The sequence below is a fragment of the Oryctolagus cuniculus genome, chromosome 8 (assembly GCF_051225735.1).
Source record: "Oryctolagus cuniculus isolate XC-2025 breed Fujian yellow rabbit chromosome 8, ASM5122573v1, whole genome shotgun sequence".
NCBI lineage: Eukaryota > Metazoa > Chordata > Mammalia > Lagomorpha > Leporidae > Oryctolagus > Oryctolagus cuniculus.
In genome coordinates, this window is record NC_142874.1 from 27,711,586 (window position 1) to 27,738,746 (window position 27,161).

Here is a 27,161-nt window from a genome sequence, read left to right on the forward strand (position 1 = left end):
ACTGAAAACCCGCATAGTGCGTAAGACTACTCCCATGCTACAGAACTCCCGTAAATTGTTTCCTACCCTCAGGATGCAGGACTCCTTTAAACTGCCTCTCACTACTTCCAATGTACAGAAATCCTGTAAGCTGCTTCTCTTTTACTCAGACTACTGAAAACCCGCATAAAGAGGAAGAATTCTCCCATGCTACGGAACTCCCGTATAGTGTTTCCTACACTCAGGATGCAGAACTCCTGTAAACTGCCTCTCACTACTTCCAATGTACAGAAATCCTGTAAGCTGCTTCTCTTTTACTCAGACTACTGAAAACCCGCATAGTGCGTAAGAATACTCCCATGCTACAGAACTCCCGTAGAGTGTTTCCTACCCTCGGAAGACAGAACTAGTGTAAACTGCCTCTCACTACTTCCAATGTACAGAAATCCTGTAAGCTGCTTCTCTTTTACTCAGACTACTGAAATCCCGCATAGAGCGTAAGACTACACCCATGCTACAGAACTCCCGTAAAGTGTTTTCTACCCTCAGGATGCAGAACTCCTGTAAACTGCCTCTCACTACTTCCAATGTACAGAAATCCTGTAAGCTGCTTCTCTTTTACTCAGACTACTGAAACCCCGTATAGTGCGTAAAACTACTCCCATGCTACAGAACTCCCGTAAAGTGTTTCCTACCCTCGGGAGACAGAACTAGTGTAAACTGCCTCTCACTACTTACAATGTACAGAAATCCTGTAAGCTGCTTCTCTTTTACTCAGACTACTGAAATCCCGCATAGAGCGTAAGACTACACCCATGCTACAGAACTCCCGTAAAGTGTTTTCTACCCTCAGGATGCAGAACTCCTGTAGACTGCCTCTCACTACTTCCAGTGTACAGAAATCCTGTAAGTTGCTTCTCTTTTACTCAGACTACTGAAAACCCGCATAGTGCGTAAGACTACTCCCATGCTACAGAACTCCCGTAAAGTGTTTCCTACACTCAGGATGCAGAACTCCTGTAAACTGCCCCTTTCTACTTCCAATATACAGAAATCCTGTAAGCTGCTTCTCTTTTGCTCAGACTACTAAAAACCCGCATAATGCGTAAGACTAATCCCATGCTACAGAACTCCCGTAAAGTGTTTCCTACACTCAGGATGCAGTACACCTGTAAACTGCCTCTCACTACTTCCAATGTACAGAAATCCTGTAAGCTGCTTCTCTTTTACTCAGACTGCTGAAAACCCGCATAGTGCGTAAGACTACTCCCATGCTACAGAACTCCCGTAAAGTGTTTCCTACAGTCAGGATGCAGAACTCCTGTAAACTGCCTCTCACTACTTCCAATGTACAGAAATCCTGGAAGCTGCTTCTCTTTTACTCAGACTACTGAAAACCCGCATAGTGCGTAAGACTACTCCCATGCTACAGAACTCCCGTAAAGTGTTTCCTACACTCAGGATGCAGAACTCCTGTAAACTGCCTCTCACTACTTCCAATGTACAGAAATCCTGTAAGCTGCTTCTCTTTTACTCAGACTACTGAAAACCCGCATAGTGCGTAAGACTACTCCCATGCTACAGAACTCCCGTAAAGTGTTTCCTATACTGTATGCAGAACTCCTGTAAACTGCCTGTCACTACTTCCAATGTACAGAAATCCTGTAAGCTGCTTCTCTTTTACTCAGACTACTGAAAACCCGCATAGTGCGTGATATTACTCCCATGCTACAGAACTCCCTTAAAGTGTTTCCTACCCTCGGGATGAAGGACTCCTTTCAACTTTCACTCACTACTTCCAATGTACAGAAATCCTGTAAGCTGCTTCTCTATTACTCAGACTGCTGAAAACCCACATACAGAGGAAGAATTCTCCCATGCGACAGAACACCCGTAAAGTGATTCCTACACTCAGGATGCAGAACTCCTGTAAACTGCCTCTCACTACTTCCATTGTACAGAAATCCTGTAAGCTGCTTCTCTTTTACTCAGACTACTGAAAACCCGCATAGTGCGTAAGACTACTTCCATGCTACAGAACTCCCGTAAAGTGTTTCCTACACTCAGGATGCAGAACTCCTGTAAACTGCCTCTCACTACTTCCAATGTACAGAAATCCTGTAAGCTGCTTCTCTTTTACTCAGACTACTGAAAACCCGCATAGTGCGTAAGACTACTCCCATGCTACAGAACTCCCATAAAGTGTTTCCTACCCTCGGGAGGCAGAACTAGTGTAAACTGCCTCTCACTACTTCCAATGTACAGAAATCCTGTAAGCTGCTTCTCTTTTACTCAGACTACTGAAAACCTGCATAGTGCGTGATATTACTCCCATGCTACAGAACTCTCGTAAAGTGTTTCCTACACTGGATTCAAAACTCCTGTAAACTGCCTCTCACTACTTCCAATGTACAGAAATCCTGTAAGCTGCTTCTCTTTTACTCAGACTACTGAAAACCTGCATAGTTGCGTAAGACTACACCCAAGCTACAGAACTCCCGTAAAGTGTTTCCTACACTCAGGATGCAGAACTCCTGTAAACTGCCTCTCACTAATTCCAATGTACAGAAATCCTGTAAGCTGCTTCTCTTTTACTCAGACTACTGAAAACCCGCATAGTGCGTAAGACTACTCCCATGCTACAGAACTCCCGTAAAGTGTTTCCTACCCTCAGGTTGCAGAACTCCTTTAAACTGCCTCTCACTACTTCCAATGTACAGAAATCCTGTAAGCTGCTTCTCTTTTACTCAGACTACTGAAAACCCGCATAGTGCGTAAGACTACTTCCATGCTACAGAACTCCCGTAAAGTGTTTCCTACCCTCAGGATGCAGGACTCCTTTAAACTGTCACTCACTACTTCCAATGTACAGAAATCCTGTAAGCTGCTTCTCTATTACTCAGACTGCTGAAAACCCGCCTACAGAGGAAGAATTCTCCCATGCGACAGAACACCCTAACCGTAAAGTGATTCCTACACTCAGGATGCAGAACTCCTGTAAACTGCCTCTCACTACTTCCATTGTACAGAAATCCTGTAAGCTGCTTCTCTTTTACTCAGACTACTGAAAACCCACATAGTGCGTAAGACTACTTCCATGCTACAGAACTCCCGTAAAGTGTTTCCTACACTCAGGATGCAGAACTCCTGTAAACTGCCTCTCACTACTTCCAATGTACAGAAATCCTGTAAGCTGCTTCTCTTTTACTCAGACTACTGAAAACCCGCATAGTGCGTAAGACTACTCCCATGCTACAGAACTCCCGTAAAGTGTTTCCTAACCTCAGGAGGCAGAACTCCTGTAAACTGCCTCTCACTGCTTCCAATGTACAGAAATCCTGTAAGCTGCTTCTCTTTTACTCAGACTGTTGAAACCCGGATAGTGAGTAAGCATTCTCCCATGCTACAGAACTCCCGTAAAGTGTTTCCTACACTCAGGATGCAGAACTCCTGTAAACTGACTCTCACTACTTCCAATGTACAGAAATCCTGTAAGCTGCTTCTCTTTTACTCTGACTACTAAAAACCCTCATAGTGCGTAAGACTACTCCCATGCTACAGAACTCCCGTAAAGTGTTTCCTACACTCAGGATGCAGAACTCCTGTAAACTGCCTCTCACTACTTCCAATGTACAGAAATCCTGTAAGCTGCTTCTCTTTTACTCAGACTACTGAAAACCTGCATAGTGCGTAAGACTACAACCATGCTACTGAACTTCCGTAAAGTGTTTCGTATACTCAGGATGCAGAACTCCTGTAAACTGCCTCTCACTACTTCCAATGTACAGAAATCCTGGAAGCTGCTTCTCTTTTACTCAGACTACTGAAAACCCGCATAGTGCGTAAGACTACTCCCATGCTACAGAACTCCCGTAAAGTGTTTCTTACACTCAGGATGCAGAACTCCTTTAAACTGCCTCTCACTACTTCAAATGTACAGAAATCCTGTAAGCTGCTTCTCTTTTACTCAGACTGCTGAAAACCCGCATACAAAGTAAGAATTCTCCCATGCGACAGAACACCCGTAAAGTGATTCCTACACTCAGGACGCAGAACTCCTGTAAACTGCCTCTCACTACTTCCAATGTACAGAAATCCTGTAAGCTGCTTCTCTTTTACTCAGACTACTGAAAACCCGCATAGTGCGTAAGACTACTCTCAAGCTACAGAACTCCCGTAAAGTGTTTCCTACACTCAGGATGCAGAACACCTGTAAACTGCCTCTCACTACTTCCAATGTACAGAAATCCTGTAAGCTGCTTCTCTTTTACTCAGACTACTGAAAACCCGCATAGTGCGTAAGACTAATCCCATGCTACAGAACTCCCGTAAATTGTTTCCTACCCTCAGGATGCAGGACTCCTTTAAACTGCCTCTCACTACTTCCAATGTACAGAAATCCTGTAAGCTGCTTCTCTTTTACTCAGACTACTGAAAACCCGCATAAAGAGGAAGAATTCTCCCATGCTACGGAACTCCCGTATAGTGTTTCCTACACTCAGGATGCAGAACTCCTGTAAACTGCCTCTCACTACTTCCAATGTACAGAAATCCTGTAAGCTGCTTCTCTTTTACTCAGACTACTGAAAACCCGCATAGTGCGTAAGAATACTCCCATGCTACAGAACTCCCGTAGAGTGTTTCCTACCCTCGGAAGACAGAACTAGTGTAAACTGCCTCTCACTACTTCCAATGTACAGAAATCCTGTAAGCTGCTTCTCTTTTACTCAGACTACTGAAATCCCGCATAGAGCGTAAGACTACACCCATGCTACAGAACTCCCGTAAAGTGTTTTCTACCCTCAGGATGCAGAACTCCTGTAAACTGCCTCTCACTACTTCCAATGTACAGAAATCCTGTAAGCTGCTTCTCTTTTACTCAGACTACTGAAACCCCGTATAGTGCGTAAAACTACTCCCATGCTACAGAACTCCCGTAAAGTGTTTCCTACCCTCGGGAGACAGAACTAGTGTAAACTGCCTCTCACTACTTCCAATGTACAGAAATCCTGTAAGCTGCTTCTCTTTTACTCAGACTACTGAAATCCCGCATAGAGCGTAAGACTACACCCATGCTACAGAACTCCCGTAAAGTGTTTTCTACCCTCAGGATGCAGAACTCCTGTAGACTGCCTCTCACTACTTCCAGTGTACAGAAATCCTGTAAGTTGCTTCTCTTTTACTCAGACTACTGAAAACCCGCATAGTGCGTAAGACTACTCCCATGCTACAGAACTCCCGTAAAGTGTTTCCTACACTCAGGATGCAGAACTCCTGTAAACTGCCCCTTTCTACTTCCAATATACAGAAATCCTGTAAGCTGCTTCTCTTTTGCTCAGACTACTAAAAACCCGCATAATGCGTAAGACTAATCCCATGCTACAGAACTCCCGTAAAGTGTTTCCTACACTCAGGATGCAGTACACCTGTAAACTGCCTCTCACTACTTCCAATGTACAGAAATCCTGTAAGCTGCTTCTCTTTTACTCAGACTGCTGAAAACCCGCATAGTGCGTAAGACTACTCCCATGCTACAGAACTCCCGTAAAGTGTTTCCTACAGTCAGGATGCAGAACTCCTGTAAACTGCCTCTCACTACTTCCAATGTACAGAAATCCTGTAAGCTGCTTCTCTTTTACTCAGACTACTGAAAACCCGCATAGTGCGTAAGACTACTCCCATGCTACAGAACTCCCGTAAAGTGTTTCCTACACTCAGGATGCAGAACTCCTGTAAACTGCCTCTCACTACTTCCAATGTACAGAAATCCTGTAAGCTGCTTCTCTTTTACTCAGACTACTGAAAACCCGCATAGTGCGTAAGACTACTCCCATGCTACAGAACTCCCGTAAAGTGTTTCCTATACTGTATGCAGAACTCCTGTAAACTGCCTGTCACTACTTCCAATGTACAGAAATCCTGTAAGCTGCTTCTCTTTTACTCAGACTACTGAAAACCCGCATAGTGCGTGATATTACTCCCATGCTACAGAACTCCCTTAAAGTGTTTCCTACCCTCGGGATGAAGGACTCCTTTCAACTTTCACTCACTACTTCCAATGTACAGAAATCCTGTAAGCTGCTTCTCTATTACTCAGACTGCTGAAAACCCACATACAGAGGAAGAATTCTCCCATGCGACAGAACACCCGTAAAGTGATTCCTACACTCAGGATGCAGAACTCCTGTAAACTGCCTCTCACTACTTCCATTGTACAGAAATCCTGTAAGCTGCTTCTCTTTTACTCAGACTACTGAAAACCCGCATAGTGCGTAAGACTACTTCCATGCTACAGAACTCCCGTAAAGTGTTTCCTACACTCAGGATGCAGAACTCCTGTAAACTGCCTCTCACTACTTCCAATGTACAGAAATCCTGTAAGCTGCTTCTCTTTTACTCAGACTACTGAAAACCCGCATAGTGCGTAAGACTACTCCCATGCTACAGAACTCCCATAAAGTGTTTCCTACCCTCGGGAGGCAGAACTAGTGTAAACTGCCTCTCACTACTTCCAATGTACAGAAATCCTGTAAGCTGCTTCTCTTTTACTCAGACTACTGAAAACCTGCATAGTGCGTGATATTACTCCCATGCTACAGAACTCTCGTAAAGTGTTTCCTACACTGGATTCAAAACTCCTGTAAACTGCCTCTCACTACTTCCAATGTACAGAAATCCTGTAAGCTGCTTCTCTTTTACTCAGACTACTGAAAACCTGCATAGTTGCGTAAGACTACACCCAAGCTACAGAACTCCCGTAAAGTGTTTCCTACACTCAGGATGCAGAACTCCTGTAAACTGCCTCTCACTAATTCCAATGTACAGAAATCCTGTAAGCTGCTTCTCTTTTACTCAGACTACTGAAAACCCGCATAGTGCGTAAGACTACTCCCATGCTACAGAACTCCCGTAAAGTGTTTCCTACCCTCAGGTTGCAGAACTCCTTTAAACTGCCTCTCACTACTTCCAATGTACAGAAATCCTGTAAGCTGCTTCTCTTTTACTCAGACTACTGAAAACCCGCATAGTGCGTAAGACTACTTCCATGCTACAGAACTCCCGTAAAGTGTTTCCTACCCTCAGGATGCAGGACTCCTTTAAACTGTCACTCACTACTTCCAATGTACAGAAATCCTGTAAGCTGCTTCTCTATTACTCAGACTGCTGAAAACCCGCCTACAGAGGAAGAATTCTCCCATGCGACAGAACACCCTAACCGTAAAGTGATTCCTACACTCAGGATGCAGAACTCCTGTAAACTGCCTCTCACTACTTCCATTGTACAGAAATCCTGTAAGCTGCTTCTCTTTTACTCAGACTACTGAAAACCCACATAGTGCGTAAGACTACTTCCATGCTACAGAACTCCCGTAAAGTGTTTCCTACACTCAGGATGCAGAACTCCTGTAAACTGCCTCTCACTACTTCCAATGTACAGAAATCCTGTAAGCTGCTTCTCTTTTACTCAGACTACTGAAAACCCGCATAGTGCGTAAGACTACTCCCATGCTACAGAACTCCCGTAAAGTGTTTCCTAACCTCAGGAGGCAGAACTCCTGTAAACTGCCTCTCACTGCTTCCAATGTACAGAAATCCTGTAAGCTGCTTCTCTTTTACTCAGACTGTTGAAACCCGGATAGTGAGTAAGCATTCTCCCATGCTACAGAACTCCCGTAAAGTGTTTCCTACACTCAGGATGCAGAACTCCTGTAAACTGACTCTCACTACTTCCAATGTACAGAAATCCTGTAAGCTGCTTCTCTTTTACTCTGACTACTAAAAACCCTCATAGTGCGTAAGACTACTCCCATGCTACAGAACTCCCGTAAAGTGTTTCCTACACTCAGGATGCAGAACTCCTGTAAACTGCCTCTCACTACTTCCAATGTACAGAAATCCTGTAAGCTGCTTCTCTTTTACTCAGACTACTGAAAACCTGCATAGTGCGTAAGACTACAACCATGCTACTGAACTTCCGTAAAGTGTTTCGTATACTCAGGATGCAGAACTCCTGTAAACTGCCTCTCACTACTTCCAATGTACAGAAATCCTGGAAGCTGCTTCTCTTTTACTCAGACTACTGAAAACCCGCATAGTGCGTAAGACTACTCCCATGCTACAGAACTCCCGTAAAGTGTTTCTTACACTCAGGATGCAGAACTCCTTTAAACTGCCTCTCACTACTTCAAATGTACAGAAATCCTGTAAGCTGCTTCTCTTTTACTCAGACTGCTGAAAACCCGCATACAAAGTAAGAATTCTCCCATGCGACAGAACACCCGTAAAGTGATTCCTACACTCAGGACGCAGAACTCCTGTAAACTGCCTCTCACTACTTCCAATGTACAGAAATCCTGTAAGCTGCTTCTCTTTTACTCAGACTACTGAAAACCCGCATAGTGCGTAAGACTACTCTCAAGCTACAGAACTCCCGTAAAGTGTTTCCTACACTCAGGATGCAGAACACCTGTAAACTGCCTCTCACTACTTCCAATGTACAGAAATCCTGTAAGCTGCTTCTCTTTTACTCAGACTACTGAAAACCCGCACAGTGCGTAAGACTACTCCCATGCTACAGAACTCCCGTAAAGTGTTTCCTACCCTCAGGATGCAGAACTCCTGTAAACTGCCTCTCACTACTTCCAATGTACAGAAATCCTGTAAGCTGCTTCTCTTTTACTCAGACTACTGAAAACCTGCATAGTTGCGTAAGACTACACCCAAGCTACAGAACTCCCGTAAAGTGTTTCCTACACTCAGGATGCAGAACTCCTGTAAACTGCCTCTCACTAATTCCAATGTACAGAAATCCTGTAAGCTGCTTCTCTTTTACTCAGACTACTGAAAACCCGCATAGTGCGTAAGACTACTCCCATGCTACAGAACTCCCATAAAGTGTTTCCTACCCTCAGGATGCAGAACTCCTGTAAACTGCCTCTCACTACTTCCAATGTACAGAAATCCTGGAAGCTGCTTCTCTTTTACTCAGACTACTGAAACCCCGCATAGTGCGTAAGACTACTCCCATGCTACAGAACTCCCGTAAAGTGTTTCCTACCCTCAGGATGCAGGACTCCTTTAAACTGCCTCTCACTACTTACAATGTACAGAAATCCTGTAAGCTGCTTCTCTTTTACTCAGACTACTGAAAATTCGCATATTGAGTAAGACTACTCCCATGCTACAGAACTCCCGTAAAGTGTTTCCTACACTCAGGATACAGAACTCCTGTAAACTGCCTCTCACTACTTCCAATGTACAGAAATCCTGCAAGCTGCTTCTCTTTTACTGAGACTACTGAAAACCCGCATAGTGCGTAAGACTACTCCCATGCTACAGAACCCCGTAAAGTGTTTCCTACACTCAGGATGCAGAACTCCTGGAAACTGCTGCTCACTACTTCCAATGTACAGAAATCCTGTAAGCTGCTTCTCTTTTACTCAGATTACTGAAAACGCGCATAGTGCGTAAGACTACTCCCATGCTACAGAACTCCCGTAAAGTGTTTCCTACACTCAGATGCATTACTCCTGTAAACTGCCTCTCACTACTTCCAATGTACAGAAATCCTGGAAGCTGCTTCTCTTTTACTGAGACTACTGAAAACCCGCATAGTGCGTAAGACTACTCCCATGCTACAAAACTCCCGTAAAGTGTTTCCTACACTCAGGATACAGAACTCCTGTAAACTGCCTCTCACTACTGCCAATGTACAGAAATCCTGCAAGCTGCTTCTCTTTTACTCAGACTACTGAATCCCCGTATAGTGCGTAAGAATACTCCCATGCTACAGAACTCCCGTAAAGTGTTTCCTACCCTCGGGAGACAGAACTAGTGTAAACTGCCTCTAACTACTTCCAATGTACAGAAATCCTGTAAGCTGCTTCTCTTTTACTCAGACTACTGAAATCCTGCATAGAGCGTAAGACTACACTCATGCTACAGAACTCCTGTGAAGTGTTTTCTACCCTCAGGATGCAGAACTCCTGTAAACTGTCCCTCACTACTTCCAATGTACAGAAATCCTGTAAGCTGCTTCTCTTTTACTCAGACTACTGAAATCCTGCATAGAGCGTAAGACTACACTCATGCTACAGAACTCCCGTGAAGTGTTTTCTACCCTCAGGATGCAGAACTCCTGTAAACTGCCTCTCACTACTTCCAATGTACAGAAATCCTGTAAGCTGCTTCTCTTTAACTCGGACTACTGAAAACCCGCATAGTGCGTAAGACTACTCCCATGCTACAGAACTCCCGTAAAGTGTTTCCTACTTTAAGGATGCAGGACTCCTTTAAACTGCCTCTCACTACTTTAATGTACTGAAATCCTGGAAGCGGCTTCTCTTTTACTCAGACTACTGAAAACCCGCATAGTGGTTAAGACTACTCCAATGCTACAGAACTCCCGTAAAGTGTTTGCTACCCTCAGAATGCAGAACTCCTGTAAACTGCAGCTCACTACTTCCAATGTACAGAAATCCTGTAAGCTGCTTCTCTTTTACTCAGAAGACTGAAAACCCGCATAGTGCGTAAGACTACTCCCATGCTACAGAACTCCCGTAAAGTGTTTACTACCCTCAGGATGCAGGACTGCTTTAAACTGCCTCTCACTACTTCCAATGTACAGAAATCCTGTAAGCTGCTTCTCTTTTACTCAGACTACTGAAAACCCGCATAGTGCGTAAGAATACTCCCATGCTACAGAACTCCCGTAAAGTGTTTCCTACCCTCGGAAGACAGAACTAGTGTAAACTGCCTCTCACTACTTCCAATGTACAGAAATCCTGTAAGCTGCTTCTCTTTTACTCAGACTACTGAAATCCCGCATAGAGCGTAAGACTACACCCATGCTACAGAACTCCCGTAAAGTGTTTTCTACCCTCAGGATGCAGAACTCCTGTAAACTGCCTCTCACTACTTCCAATGTACAGAAATCCTGTAAGCTGCTTCTCTTTTACTCAGACTACTGAAACCCCGTATAGTGCGTAAAACTACTCCCATGCTACAGAACTCCCGTAAAGTGTTTCCTACACTCAGGATGCAGAACTCCTGTAAACTGCCTCTCACTACTTCCAATGTACAGAAATCCTGTAAGCTGCTTCTCTTTTACTCAGACTACTGAAAACCCCCATAGTGCGTAAGACTACTCCCATGCTACAGAACTCCCATAAAGTGTTTCCTACCCTCGGGAGGCAGAACTAGTGTAAACTGCCTCTCACTACTTCCAATGTACAGAAATCCTGTAAGCTGCTTCTCTTTTACTCAGACTACTGAAAACCTGCATAGTGCGTGATATTACTCCCATGCTACAGAACTCTCGTAAAGTGTTTCCTACACTGGATTCAAAACTCCTGTAAACTGCCTCTCACTACTTCCAATGTACAGAAATCCTGTAAGCTGCTTCTCTTTTACTCAGACTACTGAAAACCTGCATAGTTGCGTAAGACTACACCCAAGCTACAGAACTCCCGTAAAGTGTTTCCTACACTCAGGATGCAGAACTCCTGTAAACTGCCTCTCACTACTTCCAATGTACAGAAATCCTGTAAGCTGCTTCTCTTTTACTCAGACTACTGAAAACCCGCATAGTGCGTAAGACTACTCCCATGCTACAGAACTCCCGTAAAGTGTTTCCTACCCTCAGGATGCAGAACTCCTGTAAACTGCCTCTCACTACTTCCAATGTACAGAAATCCTGTAAGCTGCTTCTCTTTTACTCAGACTACTGAAAACCCGCATAGTGCGTAAGACTACTCCCATGCTACAGAACTCCCGTAAATTGTTTCCTACCCTCAGGATGCAGGACTCCTTTAAACTGCCTCTCACTACTTCCAATGTACAGAAATCCTGTAAGCTGCTTCTCTTTTACTCAGACTACTGAAAACCCGCATAAAGAGGAAGAATTCTCCCATGCTACGGAACTCCCGTATAGTGTTTCCTACACTCAGGATGCAGAACTCCTGTAAACTGCCTCTCACTACTTCCAATGTACAGAAATCCTGTAAGCTGCTTCTCTTTTACTCAGACTACTGAAAACCCGCATAGTGCGTAAGAATACTCCCATGCTACAGAACTCCCGTAGAGTGTTTCCTACCCTCGGAAGACAGAACTAGTGTAAACTGCCTCTCACTACTTCCAATGTACAGAAATCCTGTAAGCTGCTTCTCTTTTACTCAGACTACTGAAATCCCGCATAGAGCGTAAGACTACACCCATGCTACAGAACTCCCGTAAAGTGTTTTCTACCCTCAGGATGCAGAACTCCTGTAAACTGCCTCTCACTACTTCCAATGTACAGAAATCCTGTAAGCTGCTTCTCTTTTACTCAGACTACTGAAACCCCGTATAGTGCGTAAAACTACTCCCATGCTACAGAACTCCCGTAAAGTGTTTCCTACCCTCGGGAGACAGAACTAGTGTAAACTGCCTCTCACTACTTACAATGTACAGAAATCCTGTAAGCTGCTTCTCTTTTACTCAGACTACTGAAATCCCGCATAGAGCGTAAGACTACACCCATGCTACAGAACTCCCGTAAAGTGTTTTCTACCCTCAGGATGCAGAACTCCTGTAGACTGCCTCTCACTACTTCCAGTGTACAGAAATCCTGTAAGTTGCTTCTCTTTTACTCAGACTACTGAAAACCCGCATAGTGCGTAAGACTACTCCCATGCTACAGAACTCCCGTAAAGTGTTTCCTACACTCAGGATGCAGAACTCCTGTAAACTGCCCCTTTCTACTTCCAATATACAGAAATCCTGTAAGCTGCTTCTCTTTTGCTCAGACTACTAAAAACCCGCATAATGCGTAAGACTAATCCCATGCTACAGAACTCCCGTAAAGTGTTTCCTACACTCAGGATGCAGTACACCTGTAAACTGCCTCTCACTACTTCCAATGTACAGAAATCCTGTAAGCTGCTTCTCTTTTACTCAGACTGCTGAAAACCCGCATAGTGCGTAAGACTACTCCCATGCTACAGAACTCCCGTAAAGTGTTTCCTACAGTCAGGATGCAGAACTCCTGTAAACTGCCTCTCACTACTTCCAATGTACAGAAATCCTGTAAGCTGCTTCTCTTTTACTCAGACTACTGAAAACCCGCATAGTGCGTAAGACTACTCCCATGCTACAGAACTCCCGTAAAGTGTTTCCTACACTCAGGATGCAGAACTCCTGTAAACTGCCTCTCACTACTTCCAATGTACAGAAATCCTGTAAGCTGCTTCTCTTTTACTCAGACTACTGAAAACCCGCATAGTGCGTAAGACTACTCCCATGCTACAGAACTCCCGTAAAGTGTTTCCTATACTGTATGCAGAACTCCTGTAAACTGCCTGTCACTACTTCCAATGTACAGAAATCCTGTAAGCTGCTTCTCTTTTACTCAGACTACTGAAAACCCGCATAGTGCGTGATATTACTCCCATGCTACAGAACTCCCTTAAAGTGTTTCCTACCCTCGGGATGAAGGACTCCTTTCAACTTTCACTCACTACTTCCAATGTACAGAAATCCTGTAAGCTGCTTCTCTATTACTCAGACTGCTGAAAACCCACATACAGAGGAAGAATTCTCCCATGCGACAGAACACCCGTAAAGTGATTCCTACACTCAGGATGCAGAACTCCTGTAAACTGCCTCTCACTACTTCCATTGTACAGAAATCCTGTAAGCTGCTTCTCTTTTACTCAGACTACTGAAAACCCGCATAGTGCGTAAGACTACTTCCATGCTACAGAACTCCCGTAAAGTGTTTCCTACACTCAGGATGCAGAACTCCTGTAAACTGCCTCTCACTACTTCCAATGTACAGAAATCCTGTAAGCTGCTTCTCTTTTACTCAGACTACTGAAAACCCGCATAGTGCGTAAGACTACTCCCATGCTACAGAACTCCCATAAAGTGTTTCCTACCCTCGGGAGGCAGAACTAGTGTAAACTGCCTCTCACTACTTCCAATGTACAGAAATCCTGTAAGCTGCTTCTCTTTTACTCAGACTACTGAAAACCTGCATAGTGCGTGATATTACTCCCATGCTACAGAACTCTCGTAAAGTGTTTCCTACACTGGATTCAAAACTCCTGTAAACTGCCTCTCACTACTTCCAATGTACAGAAATCCTGTAAGCTGCTTCTCTTTTACTCAGACTACTGAAAACCTGCATAGTTGCGTAAGACTACACCCAAGCTACAGAACTCCCGTAAAGTGTTTCCTACACTCAGGATGCAGAACTCCTGTAAACTGCCTCTCACTAATTCCAATGTACAGAAATCCTGTAAGCTGCTTCTCTTTTACTCAGACTACTGAAAACCCGCATAGTGCGTAAGACTACTCCCATGCTACAGAACTCCCGTAAAGTGTTTCCTACCCTCAGGTTGCAGAACTCCTTTAAACTGCCTCTCACTACTTCCAATGTACAGAAATCCTGTAAGCTGCTTCTCTTTTACTCAGACTACTGAAAACCCGCATAGTGCGTAAGACTACTTCCATGCTACAGAACTCCCGTAAAGTGTTTCCTACCCTCAGGATGCAGGACTCCTTTAAACTGTCACTCACTACTTCCAATGTACAGAAATCCTGTAAGCTGCTTCTCTATTACTCAGACTGCTGAAAACCCGCCTACAGAGGAAGAATTCTCCCATGCGACAGAACACCCTAACCGTAAAGTGATTCCTACACTCAGGATGCAGAACTCCTGTAAACTGCCTCTCACTACTTCCATTGTACAGAAATCCTGTAAGCTGCTTCTCTTTTACTCAGACTACTGAAAACCCACATAGTGCGTAAGACTACTTCCATGCTACAGAACTCCCGTAAAGTGTTTCCTACACTCAGGATGCAGAACTCCTGTAAACTGCCTCTCACTACTTCCAATGTACAGAAATCCTGTAAGCTGCTTCTCTTTTACTCAGACTACTGAAAACCCGCATAGTGCGTAAGACTACTCCCATGCTACAGAACTCCCGTAAAGTGTTTCCTAACCTCAGGAGGCAGAACTCCTGTAAACTGCCTCTCACTGCTTCCAATGTACAGAAATCCTGTAAGCTGCTTCTCTTTTACTCAGACTGTTGAAACCCGGATAGTGAGTAAGCATTCTCCCATGCTACAGAACTCCCGTAAAGTGTTTCCTACACTCAGGATGCAGAACTCCTGTAAACTGACTCTCACTACTTCCAATGTACAGAAATCCTGTAAGCTGCTTCTCTTTTACTCTGACTACTAAAAACCCTCATAGTGCGTAAGACTACTCCCATGCTACAGAACTCCCGTAAAGTGTTTCCTACACTCAGGATGCAGAACTCCTGTAAACTGCCTCTCACTACTTCCAATGTACAGAAATCCTGTAAGCTGCTTCTCTTTTACTCAGACTACTGAAAACCTGCATAGTGCGTAAGACTACAACCATGCTACTGAACTTCCGTAAAGTGTTTCGTATACTCAGGATGCAGAACTCCTGTGAACTGCCTCTCACTACTTCCAATGTACAGAAATCCTGGAAGCTGCTTCTCTTTTACTCAGACTACTGAAAACCCGCATAGTGCGTAAGACTACTCCCATGCTACAGAACTCCCGTAAAGTGTTTCTTACACTCAGGATGCAGAACTCCTTTAAACTGCCTCTCACTACTTCAAATGTACAGAAATCCTGTAAGCTGCTTCTCTTTTACTCAGACTGCTGAAAACCCGCATACAAAGTAAGAATTCTCCCATGCGACAGAACACCCGTAAAGTGATTCCTACACTCAGGACGCAGAACTCCTGTAAACTGCCTCTCACTACTTCCAATGTACAGAAATCCTGTAAGCTGCTTCTCTTTTACTCAGACTACTGAAAACCCGCATAGTGCGTAAGACTACTCTCAAGCTACAGAACTCCCGTAAAGTGTTTCCTACACTCAGGATGCAGAACACCTGTAAACTGCCTCTCACTACTTCCAATGTACAGAAATCCTGTAAGCTGCTTCTCTTTTACTCAGACTACTGAAAACCCGCATAGTGCGTAAGACTACTCCCATGCTACAGAACTCCCGTAAATTGTTTCCTACCCTCAGGATGCAGGACTCCTTTAAACTGCCTCTCACTACTTCCAATGTACAGAAATCCTGTAAGCTGCTTCTCTTTTACTCAGACTACTGAAAACCCGCATAAAGAGGAAGAATTCTCCCATGCTACGGAACTCCCGTATAGTGTTTCCTACACTCAGGATGCAGAACTCCTGTAAACTGCCTCTCACTACTTCCAATGTACAGAAATCCTGTAAGCTGCTTCTCTTTTACTCAGACTACTGAAAACCCGCATAGTGCGTAAGAATACTCCCATGCTACAGAACTCCCGTAGAGTGTTTCCTACCCTCGGAAGACAGAACTAGTGTAAACTGCCTCTCACTACTTCCAATGTACAGAAATCCTGTAAGCTGCTTCTCTTTTACTCAGACTACTGAAATCCCGCATAGAGCGTAAGACTACACCCATGCTACAGAACTCCCGTAAAGTGTTTTCTACCCTCAGGATGCAGAACTCCTGTAAACTGCCTCTCACTACTTCCAATGTACAGAAATCCTGTAAGCTGCTTCTCTTTTACTCAGACTACTGAAACCCCGTATAGTGCGTAAAACTACTCCCATGCTACAGAACTCCCGTAAAGTGTTTCCTACCCTCGGGAGACAGAACTAGTGTAAACTGCCTCTCACTACTTACAATGTACAGAAATCCTGTAAGCTGCTTCTCTTTTACTCAGACTACTGAAATCCCGCATAGAGCGTAAGACTACACCCATGCTACAGAACTCCCGTAAAGTGTTTTCTACCCTCAGGATGCAGAACTCCTGTAGACTGCCTCTCACTACTTCCAGTGTACAGAAATCCTGTAAGTTGCTTCTCTTTTACTCAGACTACTGAAAACCCGCATAGTGCGTAAGACTACTCCCATGCTACAGAACTCCCGTAAAGTGTTTCCTACACTCAGGATGCAGAACTCCTGTAAACTGCCCCTTTCTACTTCCAATATACAGAAATCCTGTAAGCTGCTTCTCTTTTGCTCAGACTACTAAAAACCCGCATAATGCGTAAGACTAATCCCATGCTACAGAACTCCCGTAAAGTGTTTCCTACACTCAGGATGCAGTACACCTGTAAACTGCCTCTCACTACTTCCAATGTACAGAAATCCTGTAAGCTGCTTCTCTTTTACTCAGACTGCTGAAAACCCGCATAGTGCGTAAGACTACTCCCATGCTACAGAACTCCCGTAAAGTGTTTCCTACAGTCAGGATGCAGAACTCCTGTAAACTGCCTCTCACTACTTCCAATGTACAGAAATCCTGTAAGCTGCTTCTCTTTTACTCAGACTACTGAAAACCCGCATAGTGCGTAAGACTACTCCCATGCTACAGAACTCCCGTAAAGTGTTTCCTACACTCAGGATGCAGAACTCCTGTAAACTGCCTCTCACTACTTCCAATGTACAGAAATCCTGTAAGCTGCTTCTCTTTTACTCAGACTACTGAAAACCCGCATAGTGCGTAAGACTACTCCCATGCTACAGAACTCCCGTAAAGTGTTTCCTATACTGTATGCAGAACTCCTGTAAACTGCCTGTCACTACTTCCAATGTACAGAAATCCTGTAAGCTGCTTCTCTTTTACTCAGACTACTGAAAACCCGCATAGTGCGTGATATTACTCCCATGCTACAGAACTCCCTTAAAGTGTTTCCTACCCTCGGGATGAAGGACTCCTTTCAACTTTCACTCACTACTTCCAATGTACAGAAATCCTGTAAGCTGCTTCTCTATTACTCAGACTGCTGAAAACCCACATACAGAGGAAGAATTCTCCCATGCGACAGAACACCCGTAAAGTGATTCCTACACTCAGGATGCAGAACTCCTGTAAACTGCCTCTCACTACTTCCATTGTACAGAAATCCTGTAAGCTGCTTCTCTTTTACTCAGACTACTGAAAACCCGCATAGTGCGTAAGACTACTTCCATGCTACAGAACTCCCGTAAAGTGTTTCCTACACTCAGGATGCAGAACTCCTGTAAACTGCCTCTCACTACTTCCAATGTACAGAAATCCTGTAAGCTGCTTCTCTTTTACTCAGACTACTGAAAACCCGCATAGTGCGTAAGACTACTCCCATGCTACAGAACTCCCATAAAGTGTTTCCTACCCTCGGGAGGCAGAACTAGTGTAAACTGCCTCTCACTACTTCCAATGTACAGAAATCCTGTAAGCTGCTTCTCTTTTACTCAGACTACTGAAAACCTGCATAGTGCGTGATATTACTCCCATGCTACAGAACTCTCGTAAAGTGTTTCCTACACTGGATTCAAAACTCCTGTAAACTGCCTCTCACTACTTCCAATGTACAGAAATCCTGTAAGCTGCTTCTCTTTTACTCAGACTACTGAAAACCTGCATAGTTGCGTAAGACTACACCCAAGCTACAGAACTCCCGTAAAGTGTTTCCTACACTCAGGATGCAGAACTCCTGTAAACTGCCTCTCACTAATTCCAATGTACAGAAATCCTGTAAGCTGCTTCTCTTTTACTCAGACTACTGAAAACCCGCATAGTGCGTAAGACTACTCCCATGCTACAGAACTCCCGTAAAGTGTTTCCTACCCTCAGGTTGCAGAACTCCTTTAAACTGCCTCTCACTACTTCCAATGTACAGAAATCCTGTAAGCTGCTTCTCTTTTACTCAGACTACTGAAAACCCGCATAGTGCGTAAGACTACTTCCATGCTACAGAACTCCCGTAAAGTGTTTCCTACCCTCAGGATGCAGGACTCCTTTAAACTGTCACTCACTACTTCCAATGTACAGAAATCCTGTAAGCTGCTTCTCTATTACTCAGACTGCTGAAAACCCGCCTACAGAGGAAGAATTCTCCCATGCGACAGAACACCCTAACCGTAAAGTGATTCCTACACTCAGGATGCAGAACTCCTGTAAACTGCCTCTCACTACTTCCATTGTACAGAAATCCTGTAAGCTGCTTCTCTTTTACTCAGACTACTGAAAACCCACATAGTGCGTAAGACTACTTCCATGCTACAGAACTCCCGTAAAGTGTTTCCTACACTCAGGATGCAGAACTCCTGTAAACTGCCTCTCACTACTTCCAATGTACAGAAATCCTGTAAGCTGCTTCTCTTTTACTCAGACTACTGAAAACCCGCATAGTGCGTAAGACTACTCCCATGCTACAGAACTCCCGTAAAGTGTTTCCTAACCTCAGGAGGCAGAACTCCTGTAAACTGCCTCTCACTGCTTCCAATGTACAGAAATCCTGTAAGCTGCTTCTCTTTTACTCAGACTGTTGAAACCCGGATAGTGAGTAAGCATTCTCCCATGCTACAGAACTCCCGTAAAGTGTTTCCTACACTCAGGATGCAGAACTCCTGTAAACTGACTCTCACTACTTCCAATGTACAGAAATCCTGTAAGCTGCTTCTCTTTTACTCTGACTACTAAAAACCCTCATAGTGCGTAAGACTACTCCCATGCTACAGAACTCCCGTAAAGTGTTTCCTACACTCAGGATGCAGAACTCCTGTAAACTGCCTCTCACTACTTCCAATGTACAGAAATCCTGTAAGCTGCTTCTCTTTTACTCAGACTACTGAAAACCTGCATAGTGCGTAAGACTACAACCATGCTACTGAACTTCCGTAAAGTGTTTCGTATACTCAGGATGCAGAACTCCTGTAAACTGCCTCTCACTACTTCCAATGTACAGAAATCCTGGAAGCTGCTTCTCTTTTACTCAGACTACTGAAAACCCGCATAGTGCGTAAGACTACTCCCATGCTACAGAACTCCCGTAAAGTGTTTCTTACACTCAGGATGCAGAACTCCTTTAAACTGCCTCTCACTACTTCAAATGTACAGAAATCCTGTAAGCTGCTTCTCTTTTACTCAGACTGCTGAAAACCCGCATACAAAGTAAGAATTCTCCCATGCGACAGAACACCCGTAAAGTGATTCCTACACTCAGGACGCAGAACTCCTGTAAACTGCCTCTCACTACTTCCAATGTACAGAAATCCTGTAAGCTGCTTCTCTTTTACTCAGACTACTGAAAACCCGCATAGTGCGTAAGACTACTCTCAAGCTACAGAACTCCCGTAAAGTGTTTCCTACACTCAGGATGCAGAACACCTGTAAACTGCCTCTCACTACTTCCAATGTACAGAAATCCTGTAAGCTGCTTCTCTTTTACTCAGACTACTGAAAACCCGCATAGTGCGTAAGACTACTCCCATGCTACAGAACTCCCGTAAATTGTTTCCTACCCTCAGGATGCAGGACTCCTTTAAACTGCCTCTCACTACTTCCAATGTACAGAAATCCTGTAAGCTGCTTCTCTTTTACTCAGACTACTGAAAACCCGCATAAAGAGGAAGAATTCTCCCATGCTACGGAACTCCCGTATAGTGTTTCCTACACTCAGGATGCAGAACTCCTGTAAACTGCCTCTCACTACTTCCAATGTACAGAAATCCTGTAAGCTGCTTCTCTTTTACTCAGACTACTGAAAACCCGCATAGTGCGTAAGAATACTCCCATGCTACAGAACTCCCGTAGAGTGTTTCCTACCCTCGGAAGACAGAACTAGTGTAAACTGCCTCTCACTACTTCCAATGTACAGAAATCCTGTAAGCTGCTTCTCTTTTACTCAGACTACTGAAATCCCGCATAGAGCGTAAGACTACACCCATGCTACAGAACTCCCGTAAAGTGTTTTCTACCCTCAGGATGCAGAACTCCTGTAAACTGCCTCTCACTACTTCCAATGTACAGAAATCCTGTAAGCTGCTTCTCTTTTACTCAGACTACTGAAACCCCGTATAGTGCGTAAAACTACTCCCATGCTACAGAACTCCCGTAAAGTGTTTCCTACCCTCGGGAGACAGAACTAGTGTAAACTGCCTCTCACTACTTACAATGTACAGAAATCCTGTAAGCTGCTTCTCTTTTACTCAGACTACTGAAATCCCGCATAGAGCGTAAGACTACACCCATGCTACAGAACTCCCGTAAAGTGTTTTCTACCCTCAGGATGCAGAACTCCTGTAGACTGCCTCTCACTACTTCCAGTGTACAGAAATCCTGTAAGTTGCTTCTCTTTTACTCAGACTACTGAAAACCCGCATAGTGCGTAAGACTACTCCCATGCTACAGAACTCCCGTAAAGTGTTTCCTACACTCAGGATGCAGAACTCCTGTAAACTGCCCCTTTCTACTTCCAATATACAGAAATCCTGTAAGCTGCTTCTCTTTTGCTCAGACTACTAAAAACCCGCATAATGCGTAAGACTAATCCCATGCTACAGAACTCCCGTAAAGTGTTTCCTACACTCAGGATGCAGTACACCTGTAAACTGCCTCTCACTACTTCCAATGTACAGAAATCCTGTAAGCTGCTTCTCTTTTACTCAGACTGCTGAAAACCCGCATAGTGCGTAAGACTACTCCCATGCTACAGAACTCCCGTAAAGTGTTTCCTACAGTCAGGATGCAGAACTCCTGTAAACTGCCTCTCACTACTTCCAATGTACAGAAATCCTGTAAGCTGCTTCTCTTTTACTCAGACTACTGAAAACCCGCATAGTGCGTAAGACTACTCCCATGCTACAGAACTCCCGTAAAGTGTTTCCTACACTCAGGATGCAGAACTCCTGTAAACTGCCTCTCACTACTTCCAATGTACAGAAATCCTGTAAGCTGCTTCTCTTTTACTCAGACTACTGAAAACCCGCATAGTGCGTAAGACTACTCCCATGCTACAGAACTCCCGTAAAGTGTTTCCTATACTGTATGCAGAACTCCTGTAAACTGCCTGTCACTACTTCCAATGTACAGAAATCCTGTAAGCTGCTTCTCTTTTACTCAGACTACTGAAAACCCGCATAGTGCGTGATATTACTCCCATGCTACAGAACTCCCTTAAAGTGTTTCCTACCCTCGGGATGAAGGACTCCTTTCAACTTTCACTCACTACTTCCAATGTACAGAAATCCTGTAAGCTGCTTCTCTATTACTCAGACTGCTGAAAACCCACATACAGAGGAAGAATTCTCCCATGCGACAGAACACCCGTAAAGTGATTCCTACACTCAGGATGCAGAACTCCTGTAAACTGCCTCTCACTACTTCCATTGTACAGAAATCCTGTAAGCTGCTTCTCTTTTACTCAGACTACTGAAAACCCGCATAGTGCGTAAGACTACTTCCATGCTACAGAACTCCCGTAAAGTGTTTCCTACACTCAGGATGCAGAACTCCTGTAAACTGCCTCTCACTACTTCCAATGTACAGAAATCCTGTAAGCTGCTTCTCTTTTACTCAGACTACTGAAAACCCGCATAGTGCGTAAGACTACTCCCATGCTACAGAACTCCCATAAAGTGTTTCCTACCCTCGGGAGGCAGAACTAGTGTAAACTGCCTCTCACTACTTCCAATGTACAGAAATCCTGTAAGCTGCTTCTCTTTTACTCAGACTACTGAAAACCTGCATAGTGCGTGATATTACTCCCATGCTACAGAACTCTCGTAAAGTGTTTCCTACACTGGATTCAAAACTCCTGTAAACTGCCTCTCACTACTTCCAATGTACAGAAATCCTGTAAGCTGCTTCTCTTTTACTCAGACTACTGAAAACCTGCATAGTTGCGTAAGACTACACCCAAGCTACAGAACTCCCGTAAAGTGTTTCCTACACTCAGGATGCAGAACTCCTGTAAACTGCCTCTCACTAATTCCAATGTACAGAAATCCTGTAAGCTGCTTCTCTTTTACTCAGACTACTGAAAACCCGCATAGTGCGTAAGACTACTCCCATGCTACAGAACTCCCGTAAAGTGTTTCCTACCCTCAGGTTGCAGAACTCCTTTAAACTGCCTCTCACTACTTCCAATGTACAGAAATCCTGTAAGCTGCTTCTCTTTTACTCAGACTACTGAAAACCCGCATAGTGCGTAAGACTACTTCCATGCTACAGAACTCCCGTAAAGTGTTTCCTACCCTCAGGATGCAGGACTCCTTTAAACTGTCACTCACTACTTCCAATGTACAGAAATCCTGTAAGCTGCTTCTCTATTACTCAGACTGCTGAAAACCCGCCTACAGAGGAAGAATTCTCCCATGCGACAGAACACCCTAACCGTAAAGTGATTCCTACACTCAGGATGCAGAACTCCTGTAAACTGCCTCTCACTACTTCCATTGTACAGAAATCCTGTAAGCTGCTTCTCTTTTACTCAGACTACTGAAAACCCACATAGTGCGTAAGACTACTTCCATGCTACAGAACTCCCGTAAAGTGTTTCCTACACTCAGGATGCAGAACTCCTGTAAACTGCCTCTCACTACTTCCAATGTACAGAAATCCTGTAAGCTGCTTCTCTTTTACTCAGACTACTGAAAACCCGCATAGTGCGTAAGACTACTCCCATGCTACAGAACTCCCGTAAAGTGTTTCCTAACCTCAGGAGGCAGAACTCCTGTAAACTGCCTCTCACTGCTTCCAATGTACAGAAATCCTGTAAGCTGCTTCTCTTTTACTCAGACTGTTGAAACCCGGATAGTGAGTAAGCATTCTCCCATGCTACAGAACTCCCGTAAAGTGTTTCCTACACTCAGGATGCAGAACTCCTGTAAACTGACTCTCACTACTTCCAATGTACAGAAATCCTGTAAGCTGCTTCTCTTTTACTCTGACTACTAAAAACCCTCATAGTGCGTAAGACTACTCCCATGCTACAGAACTCCCGTAAAGTGTTTCCTACACTCAGGATGCAGAACTCCTGTAAACTGCCTCTCACTACTTCCAATGTACAGAAATCCTGTAAGCTGCTTCTCTTTTACTCAGACTACTGAAAACCTGCATAGTGCGTAAGACTACAACCATGCTACTGAACTTCCGTAAAGTGTTTCGTATACTCAGGATGCAGAACTCCTGTAAACTGCCTCTCACTACTTCCAATGTACAGAAATCCTGGAAGCTGCTTCTCTTTTACTCAGACTACTGAAAACCCGCATAGTGCGTAAGACTACTCCCATGCTACAGAACTCCCGTAAAGTGTTTCTTACACTCAGGATGCAGAACTCCTTTAAACTGCCTCTCACTACTTCAAATGTACAGAAATCCTGTAAGCTGCTTCTCTTTTACTCAGACTGCTGAAAACCCGCATACAAAGTAAGAATTCTCCCATGCGACAGAACACCCGTAAAGTGATTCCTACACTCAGGACGCAGAACTCCTGTAAACTGCCTCTCACTACTTCCAATGTACAGAAATCCTGTAAGCTGCTTCTCTTTTACTCAGACTACTGAAAACCCGCATAGTGCGTAAGACTACTCTCAAGCTACAGAACTCCCGTAAAGTGTTTCCTACACTCAGGATGCAGAACACCTGTAAACTGCCTCTCACTACTTCCAATGTACAGAAATCCTGTAAGCTGCTTCTCTTTTACTCAGACTACTGAAAACGCGCATAGTGCTTAAGACTAATCCCACGCTACAGAACTCCCGTAAAGTGTTTCCTAGACTCAGGATGCAGAACTCCTGTAAACTGCCTGTCACTACTTCCAATGTACAGAAATCCTGTAAGCTGCTTCTCTTTTACTCAGACTACTGAAAACCCGCATAGTGCGTGATATTACTCCCATGCTACAGAACTCCCGTAAAGTGTTTCCTACCCTCGGGATGAAGGACTCCTTTAAACTGTCACTCACTACTTCCAATGTACAGAAATCCTGTAAGCTGCTTCTCTTTTACTCAGACTACTGAAAACCCGCACAGTGCGTAAGACTACTCCCATGCTACAGAACTCTCGTAAAGTGTTTCCTACACTGGATTCAAAACTCCTGTAAACTGCCTCTCACTACTTCCAATGTACAGAAATCCTGTAAGCTGCTTCTCTTTTACTCAGACTACTGAAAACCCGCATAGTGCGTAAGACTACTTCCATGCTACAGAACTCCCGTAAAGTGTTTCCTAACCTCAGGAGGCAGAACTCCTGTAAACTGCCTCTCACTACTTCCAATGTACAGAAATCCTGTAAGCTGCTTCTCTTTTAATCAGACTGTTGAAACCCGCATAGTGAGTAAGCATTCTCACATGCTACAGAACTCCCGTAAAGTGTTTCCTACACTCAGGATGCAGAACTCCTGTAAACTGACTCTCACTACTTCCAATGTTCAGAAATCCTGTAAGCTGCTTCTCTTTTACTCTGACTACTGAAAACCCTCATAGTGCGTAAGACTACTCCCATGCTACAGAACTCCCGTAAAGTGTTTCCTACACTCAGGATGCAGAACTCCTGTAAACTGCCTCTCACTACTTCCAATGTACAGAAATCCTGTAAGCTGCTTCTCTTTTACTCAGACTACTGAAAACCTGCATAGTGCGTAAGACTACAACCATGCTACTGAACTTCCGTAAAGTGTTTCGTATACTCAGGATGCAGAACTCCTGTAAACTGCCTCTCACTACTTCCAATGTACAGAAATCCTGGAAGCTGCTTCTCTTTTACTCAGACTACTGAAAACCCGCATAGTGCGTAAGACTACTCCCATGCTACAGAACTCGCGTAAAGTGTTTCTTACACTCAGGATGCAGAACTCCTTTAAACTGCCTCTCACTACTTCAAATGTACAGAAATCCTGTAAGCTGCTTCTCTTTTACTCAGACTGCTGAAAACCCGCATACAAAGTAAGAATTCTCCCATGCGACAGAACACCCGTAAAGTGATTCCTACACTCAGGACGCAGAACTCCTGTAAACTGCCTCTCACTACTTCCAATGTACAGAAATCCTGTAAGCTGCTTCTCTTTTACTCAGACTACTGAAAACCCGCATAGTGCGTAAGACTACTCTCAAGCTACAGAACTCCCGTAAAGTGTTTCCTACACTCAGGATTCAGAACACCTGTAAACTGCCTCTCACTACTTCCAATGTACAGAAATCCTGTAAGCTGCTTCTCTTTTACTCAGACTACTGAAAACGCGCATAGTGCGTAAGACTAATCCCACGCTACAGAACTCCCGTAAAGTGTTTCCTACACTCAGGATGCAGAACTCCTGTAAACTGCCTGTCACTACTTCCAATGTACAGAAATCCTGTGAGCTGCTTCTCTTTTACTCAGACTACTGAAAACCTGCATAGTGCGTGATATTACTCCCATGCTACAGAACTCCCGTAAAGTGTTTCCTACCCTCGGGATGAAGGACTCCTTTAAACTGTCACTCACTACTTCCAATGTACAGAAATCCTGTAAGCTGCTTCTCTTTAACTCGGACTACTGAAAACCCGCACAGTGCGTAAGACTACTCCCATGCTACAGAACTCTCGTAAAGTGTTTCCTACACTGGATTTAAAACTCCTGTAAACTGCCTCTCACTACTTCCAATGTACAGAAATCCTGTAAGCTGCTTCTCTTTTACTCAGACTACTGAAAACCTGCATAGTTGCGTAAGACTACACCCAAGCTACAGAACTCCCGTAAAGTGTTTCCTACACTCAGGATGCAGAACTCCTGTAAACTGCCTCTCACTAATTCCAATGTACAGAAATCCTGTAAGCTGCTTCTCTTTTACTCAGACTACTGAAAACCCGCACAGTGCGTAAGACTACTCCCATGCTACAGAACTCCCATAAAGTGTTTCCTACCCTCAGGATGCAGAACTCCTGTAAACTGCCTCTCACTACTTCCAATGTACAGAAATCCTGGAAGCTGCTTCTCTTTTACTCAGACTACTGAAACCCCGCATAGTGCGTAAGACTACTCCCATGCTACAGAACTCCCGTAAAGTGTTTCCTACCCTCAGGATGCAGGACTCCTTTAAACTGCCTCTCACTAGTTACAATGTACAGAAATCCTGTAAGCTGCTTCTCTTTTACTCAGACTACTGAAAACCCGCATAGTGCGTAAGACTACTCCCATGCTACAAAACTCCCGTAAAGTGTTTCCTACACTCAGGATACAGAACTCCTGTAAACTGCCTCTCACTACTGCCAATGTACAGAAATCCTGCAAGCTGCTTCTCTTTTACTCAGACTACTGAATCCCCGTATAGTGCGTAAGAATACTCCCATGCTACAGAACTCCCGTAAAGTGTTTCCTACCCTCGGGAGACAGAACTAGTGTAAACTGCCTCTAACTACTT